This window comes from Coenobita brevimanus, chromosome 90, assembly GCF_032717465.1.
Source record: "Coenobita brevimanus isolate Jiangsu-jjx chromosome 90, ASM3271746v2, whole genome shotgun sequence".
NCBI classification, from domain to species: Eukaryota; Metazoa; Arthropoda; class Malacostraca; order Decapoda; family Coenobitidae; genus Coenobita; species Coenobita brevimanus.
In genome coordinates, this window is record NC_137043.1 from 26,178,671 (window position 1) to 26,187,477 (window position 8,807).

Here is an 8,807-nt window from a genome sequence, read left to right on the forward strand (position 1 = left end):
CAGCATTGATGCCAGGTACTGGGTGTTAAGTGTTAAGTACCAAGAGCCCAAGCGTAGTACCAGTGTCAGCTGTGTGGGCCAGATCTTGGGAATTGTGTCATTTAATGAGTGTCACTTGTCAAGAGCCTTATAAGTTGAGTGTTATATTAGCCAGTTTGTGTAGAAGGCGAGTTTAAAAAATTTCATGATGGTTGGATGTTATGTCATGTGCAGGTGTAAGGAGGCAGAATTAACTCAAAGATTGTGGTATATTGTATCAGACAGGAGACGGGAAGAATGAGTTAACTGTGTCGTATCAGAAGTAGAGCGTGTGTCAGAACTGTGTGAGAGAGGTGTCAGATGCAGACTGTGAGAAGCAAGGTGTCACATTTAGGGTGTCAGATCGACGATGCAGGTTTCCGTGTGTCGTGTGTTAGCACAATGCCAGAATCACTGTATCAGATTTTTGGTGTCAGCTGTGTCACTTGTGTCATACAACAAATTTCACCGTTACTAGTTAAGTGTCATAATGTTAGAATTAAGGTGACTGTCAGATGCTGGTTTCATACTAGTCAGTATCAGACTGATTATTGTGGTTGATTACTCAGTGTCATACTAGTCAAAGTGTCATATTGATTCCAGTGACTGACTAGTCATAGTGTCTGACTGGTTCAGGTGTCATACTGATACTAGTCAAAATGTCGAACTAGTCATTTCGGACTGGTCAGAGGTGTCAGGCTGGTCAGTGTCAGTTTAGTCACAGCTCCTGGTCAGACACATTATACAGTCATGAGCCACACCAGCCAAAAATGTCAGACTTTTCGAGTACTGGCGTTGTGTATAAGTATCATGGCTGACTAATCATCATGTAGACTGGCCACAGAATCATGATATTTAAGTCATTTAAGGAGAATGGCTGGTCTGAGTGTGAAACTGAACGAGCTGTGTACTGGTCAGATTGTGAAAGTGACCAGAGCTTCATACTGGTCAGTGTCATATATACTTAACGTTTTACTAGTCAGAGTGAAGCTAGTCAAGTGTCATAAAAGGCATATTATCAGACTAGTCAGTGTTAAACCAGTCAGTGTCCAATTGGTCCAAACAGACTAGTCGCAGTGTCAGACATGTGTCATACTTGTCATAGTGTCAGACTGGATGAGTGGCGTACCCGAGTGTCATATCAGTGAGTAGTGTAGGTAAGCGGTGAGAGGGGCGGTGTCAGGTGTCAGATGTGAGTGTCAGATGTTTCTACCTTGAGTCGTTCTTGTTCAGAGTTTATACAGATAACTATAGTAGCTCACCTTACCCAGTTTTTCACTCATATAATATATATGTATAGAGAGAGGGTGGTGTATAAGTCAGTTTACCGAGAACGTTTTATTTCGCGTATAAAGGTATTTCATTGTTTTGCGTTGTAGAAATGTTTTGTAAAGATGACCCGACCATATACTACCCTTTTTAATTGGAATCAAAGGCCTTCAGTCTCATCAGCTCTCCTCTTGTTGACTTCTTATATATATCTCTTTGCTGCATTGTGACATCACCCTCTCTGCTGTTGCGAGGACTTGGGACATAGCTATTTTTATCTTCTTCAGTTCAGTGCTAACAGGTCTTATTTAAGGTGTTCACAGCTGAATTCCATATACTTTTATCGCTCTGCAGTTCTTGGTAAAGTGACTGATGCGTCCCCCCGTATTTTATCTGCTATTTACGGCCCGTGTGAGGCGTCTACTAGTGTTTTTTATAATGTTGTTGAGTGCCACCGGAGCACCGAGTCAGCCGCACTGCCACTAAGGGACCCTGAGTGTAAAATAGAAAGCAATGATCGGTTCCTCTTAGCAGACAAAGCAAGGTCGAAATTAATGTCAGAAGATGGGGAGAGTGAGAGTGAGTTGATTGTAAGATGATGGGGAAGGCAGTGGTTGGTGATGGACGTAAATGGTGGAAATGCAGTGGAAGTTGATAGACATAGCTGATCCATTACTTTGCCTGCTGGGTAGATACTGATTATTACCTTAGTCTTTACACGCTGGACAACTCACACATTTTAGTTGGAAATGACACACTGCTTAGGCTTGTGTGGTGTGTGTGCATGCATGGGAAGTAACCACCTCACTGCCAAGGCACGTATTTCCAAATTTTCCTATGAGTCGTGTATGAGATTGTTTATCATCACTGGTAACGCCACCAAACACAGCAAAATCAGTCTAGAACAAGCGTCAAAGTGAAGAATGCGGCGGATTAATATGATTTCGTATACTGTTACTGCTATGGATTCCTGTTTATCGTAAAAAATTGGTTAAGACATCAGATCAAACGCAGCGTAATCTTCATAAGCCTTTTAACAGTAGTTTCCGTGTTTACCTACTTAACTTACTAACACAACCCAAATTAACCATGCTTTAATCTAGGTTAACGTAATTTAACTTACCTTTTCGTATGTTTGCATAACATAACTCAGTTCAAAGCTTTACCTGATCCACCCAAACCTACGGTAAATAGCGATGCAGTTTTTTTTTTTCTTTTTGGCTTAGCCTCTCGTACTTTAACCTGTGTGACGAGTGATTCAGGTAAATGAAATACCTTAGTTTGACACCACTCTTAAAGGATTATCTAAAGCTAACCTGCCTGTCATTGTTACATGGACATGCATATATATTTAACACAAGCCTTAGATATGCATAAGCATCTGTAACCAAAATGGGTACGTTGTCCAGTGTTACGTCAGGGAGTCCCCCGAAAACACCAGCACTGCCAAAGGCCTTACCATCAATGTTTACACTGTCTTCTGGTGGTCTGTGGCCCTGGGAAGCAGAAATAACTCCCCTTCAAACTACTTATTGCATTTTCTGCTTTTTGAAGTTTGCAGTGTTGGTTTGTTGAGGTCAGAGGTTGCCAGGTGCTCAGTGTTAAAGTACATGTGTAGCTACCACCACAACCCCGTGTACCAGCGTTCGTGTAGCCTCCCTGTGTCACATTCCACTCGTATGACGTCACCGCGCAGGAAAATGGTGTGATGTCATCAGTACGGACAATACCTGTACTGTACACCCCAGTCAGCGAAAGCAGAATTATATATAATCGAAAAAAAATCTGGTGCTACATCTAGTTTATATCCTGATGAATTGTTTGCATCATTGCTGAGTTGAGAGTGCTCGCTTACAGACCAGCCGTAGTCTCAGGGTTTAAAACAAATAATTAAAAACACAGTGAGAGTCATGCAGAACCACACTCTCACTTTTTCTTACACCCTTGTCGGTCAGTGGTTTACTAGGATCACGCAAGAATGGAAAAGCTACTAGGACTGAAAATAACCACAGCGAAAAGTGCAGGTAACCATCACCAACATGTCACTGGTACCGATTATTTTCCCAAGTCACGCTTTTGGTCGAGTACCATTGTCGGCTAAAGCCATTTACTCCTATGATATAGCTTCATGGAAGAGGAAATGGTCGTGATAGCAAAGATTGTGTTTGAGGTCTTGGAATGAGTAAGAAATTATATGTACTAGTTGCTGATAATTAAACTAGAAGGGAATAATAAAGCATCCCCTAGAGAAGAAATATTGACCTGGTTTGAAGACAAGCTGATGGAAGGAAGTATGGTATAGGAAAATGTTCTGTTGTTTTGTCTACAGTTGAACATGAGAACAGAAAGGCGAGAAAATGCCATTACGCTTTCACTTCAGGGGTTACTAGAAGAATCACACTGAGGGAATACACTGCCTTATCAATGCTTCCTGACCAGTATGTGTAGAGGAGGCACACGACTCGACTGTATAGAGGGTCGCATCCTGAGTGACTGGGGAGATTTCATAGCACCTTTTCCATAACGATTTATTTTGGACATTAGACCCCAGTGTCCTCATGTAAATTACTGGTGCAAAATGTCTCAATATTGAAGCGATGTAAATAGGATACAAGAGAGTGTTAAGGTGTAATAAACAAAAGAGATCGCTGAGGAAGTGGCGCTGCGAAGTCCCCTATGCCGGCTTGAATGCGGCCCAGAGATCTTGAAGCATCGGTTACACTTGACACCAGCGTTAGAATTCTCAGCTATAATGTGAGGTCAGGGCAGGTGGCTGGATCCTAGAAATTTGCAGTCTGCGGCGGGGAAAGCATGCAAGCAGCAGGACCAATGGCATTATTAGTTGACTTACGCTGCATTCATGTTTACATCGCGAAGTTGGTGAGTTGTGACGAGAGTGGCCAAAATTCAGTCTCACCGTCATCCTTTTTTTTTTTTTTTTTTCCATAAGATGGGTCAAAAAGTAGATTTATGCTAAACAATAAAAAATGCATGATAGAGGAGGAAATAGGCAACATTGAGATTATTAAAAGGACATAAAAGATTTTAGAGTCGAGGGATGTTAAAAAAAAAATGACTGCTTGAACTTTTGCCACTCTTTGTGTACAACTCTTGCCCTCACCTTGCTCGCCTTTTGAGAACAACATTTTCAATATTTTCTCGACAGCTTTGTACAACTTTGATCCCATTTTTCCTCACGTGGAAATATGAGATCTGGGTGTAATTTATTAGGTGTGTGGATCATATCATAATGGAGCCTTGAGGTACGGGGTTCGTTTTGCTCATCTCACAACTCGAGTTTCCAAATATCAGCGGTTTCATTTACAACAGCAATTCCTCTCCCCCATCCCCAGATAAAAAGGTTGAATATTCATCTTTTAAATGATTCGTGTATATTTTAACTGGATTATATCAAACATCTTACTGACCATCACGTGGTATGTCGACTGTACATTGATCCTCATTGTTGTGTGTATATTTTTCTTGTCAGTATAGTTATTTTATTGATATGACTTAATCCTCTCACCCCGAACGGTCTCTCCAGAGCTGAATAAGACTGTCAAATGTAATGCAAAGTAAAATGCGCCTTGTGACCGATGGGATTATTGGAGTGTGTTTTTCATGCCCATCACCTCGAGGGATCTCTCCTGGGCTGAATAAATTTATCCGGTGTTAATCAGAATAAAATACTGAATGTTCCTCGGGCTGAAATGGTTACAGGGCATTAAGATTCCTACGAGCCTTATTTTTCTCTTCTTTTTTGGCATTCTTTCTTTCTTTCTTTTTTCCAAGCAAGCGTGGGAATTTCGGCAGGCATCACACAAGGCTACTGGAAGTTTGTATATATTTCACCATTTTCTGGAGTTCATATTCGATTTTCTTGACCACCGTGTTAGTGGAAACTATATAGGGTCCAGCGATTGAGACATTTATTTATTTATTTATTTGTTTATTTATTTTTAGCTAAAGTTGATGTCTGCCATTTCTCATTTTTGTTATGCAAGTCAGAAATTTAGGAGCCTTGTAATTCCTTGACTTGTTTGCAGAGGCTAGCTAGATATGGATGGATTCAGGGCAGGTATAATTATAGTCAAGTCTTTCATCTCTGCAAAGTGATAAGTGGGTATAATTTTAAGATGTTCGGTCTCCAATGCTCATTTCTTCCCGCGTCACCCTGCCAGCGAAATCCAAGTTTATCCTTTTCGTCGTTGTTGTGTTTTGGGTAAATAATAAATACTGTTCTGTGTTCATGAATAAATTTGAATTTTTAATAGTAATAATAATAATAATAATAACTACAAATAATAACTACAACAACAGCAACAACAACAATATTTTCCTCTTTATCTTCATTTCCTTCTTCTTCTTCTTCTTCGTCTTCTTGTTATTGTTGTTGTTGTTGTTATTATTATTATTATTATTATTATTATTAATATTATTATTACTGCTACTTGAAATGAAAATAACCCGAGTGTTGAGAAGAGTATGACGGGACGGTACCGGTGGGTGTTTGTACCGTGTTACTCCTAAGTACTGTACTACTGTGTCATGTGTGTACAATAGAGGCCTTGTGGTACCGAGACACTGGGCCGGGATTCATAAACAGTACGTACGATAGATTCCCTCTCGTAACTCTGATTTTTTTTTTCAGGAAGAACAAGAGACATGGGTAGATTTTGCTCTTTCCTTTTCCTGTCCCTCCTAGAGAAATAAATCATAGTTAGGACAGTGAAATAATCGTTAATTTCTCTGTGAATCTCGGTCCTGTATTCCTCCGCCTGTTTGGGTTAGTATTTTACCGGAAAAAAAAAAAAAAAAATGTAGCCTCTTACTTATTTACTGTTGGGTGTGATTGGTAAGTCAACCCCAGACAACGACATGCAACTGTTGCTTTATAATCCAGGTCCCTATCTCAGTTCCAGGTACGAAGCCTTTGCGACCAAGACTTATATAATATTTTTTCATATATGGAACAAGTGCTCTTCACAAGTCACTAGTTTTTACATTTTTTGTTGCTGAAAATTTTTTTATTAGATTTCCAGCGCTATATATAAAGCTGTTGAGCTAGGTATACCAATTTACACTACCAGTTGTAAGGAAAGTATTTGATGTTTTGGATACTAAGGACTGCCAGTATGCAAGTCGTGATGATGTGGGTGACTGTTTTATGAGCTCCGTACTTACCAGGTGAATATGAAACCCAAATGGCGTGGTTTTCCGTACTTATATTCCCCAGGGTCAGCGCTCTATCCCCGTGTCCCCCACCCTCACCCCACCCACCACCACCCCACCCTGACTGTACACCCGTCATGTTTGTGATAACTTTTCATATTTCCTCCCACAACATTCCTAATTAAATAAAGGTAAATCCAGAACCTGTGTTTTCGTTAACCCCTCCACTGACGCGGTTTTATCTGAACTCTCTCATGGTGGGGACAGCTGTACTCTTTTATTCCAGCAAACTCCATACGGAATTATTTAGCGGAGAGTGAATATAAGAGCCTGAGAGTGTTGATATTGTTACCGTTAACTCTTTCATGGTGGGGATAACTCTGGTTCTAAATTCCACCTAACGTCAGACAATTATATTTATCTGATAGTGAGTGTAGGATCCTCATAGTGTTCATACTGTCACCATAGCTTGTAGTAGGGACGACTCCAATACTCTGTTACAGTTAACACCAGACGATCATATTTAGTCGAGGGTGAGTCGGTAAATTGAAAATGTTGAACAAAATCATCTGACGGTAGTAAGGAAGAAGAGGACGTCATCATACTGAATAAGTTAAGTGTGGACTTCCTTACCCGCTCATTTCGAAACTTCTCTTCTAAGCTGAGCAAAATCACCTGACGGCAGCAAGGGCAAAGGGAAAAGAATTTATTGCAGTGAATGTATTAAAGACGTCCACTGCGTCAACAAATATGTGTGGTCCATATCCCGAGTCGGGATACAGTTTTTGATTTATTCATCATTAATTCTTGCCCTCAAAAATTTTTGCGGAAACTAATAGCCTTCCCATCACAAATTGTTTGCAAACACCACTGTCTTTGTATCCATACCGTTATTGAACCCACAATGACCAATTCTGACCAAAAAGTTGAAAAAAATATTTTTTGCATGTTTTCGCGTGTCCCGATTTCCTACAATTTCGCGCTGTTGCGTCGCGCGTGGTCGCCAAATTTTTGTTTGCTGTTATTCCGACACTCCCTGGACTTACTTCGACCTAATGCATAAAGTATTGGGTCGATATCTATTACCGTTCTGGTGAAAGACACGAACAAACGCACAAACAGACACACGTATACACAGCTGGACTTGATTATTTAGATCTTCTGACTTGGAATTCATATTGTAATTAATTTTTATAGTAACAGTATCTGTCTGTCTACATCTGTCCGTATCTATCTATCTATCTATCCATCTGTCTATATATGCGAGTATATTTAATTATCAGAATGTTATATACGCAGTTATTTTAATTCCATTTTTTCTAAACAAAAATCTAAGCACAGTACTCGAGCAGTGCCTAGAAAATTGGATATTAGTAGCGGTACAGCTCGAATCCATGTGGAAGGACAGGCACAAGATGGCCAGATTTTTAAAAAAATGCAATAGATATTGCCTTAATATCGAAAAGAAAGCTAAATTAGATTTCTATGTAGACTGTAATTGCGTTAGTCATAGTTATCATCGGTTGGCTGAGCCATTATGAAATCAACCACGCAGTGATGTATATCTTTTCACTATTAATCTTTTGATCTTATATCTATATTACATTTATTTTTCATCTTGATAGAATCTACGGAAGACTTTTACCCACATTTTCCCCTCTCTAGGGTCACTCCTCATCACACAATACAGCTGTTGGCCGTATTCTTGGTGGCACAGGCACCTCGTGACACCTTATCCTTAGCGATTCGTGCTGCGCATATCACCATATTGTCCTCTTGTTTGCCACTGAAACAGACTACAGTATATCGGTAGTAAAACTATATAAATGACATAAAAGAGAATATCAGTTAATGTTGGGCATACAAAAAGTTTACAGTACAGTTATTCGATGTCTACAATGCCACTTCACGTTATTGTCCTGTATTCTAATTCAAAGTTGTATCGCTCGATTAAACAAGTATCTTCAACTAAATGGACAATGGTTTCACAGTGAGCCTTGTTGCTGTGTGTGTGTGTGTGTGTGTGTGTGTGTGTGTGTGTGTGTGTGTTCCCAAGGCAAATAATGCTGAATAAATAGTGTATTTTGTATAAAGCTCCTTCTTTATACTGTATTGATAAAAGCAGCAGCCTTACACGTTCATGAGCAGTTACTGGAGATGATTTTCTAACGTTTCTCCCACTGGTTAAAAATGTACACACGGAGAACTTTCAGATACTTTTTCGATTGTAAAGAACAGTGATCACCATTTGGGAGCGCGGGGCGTGGGTCTGCGTCTTGCCACAATACCCCTTTCCTTACTGTAGCTGCCACCCCTTATCACTCTATCTTGTTATTTCCAGGATAGTG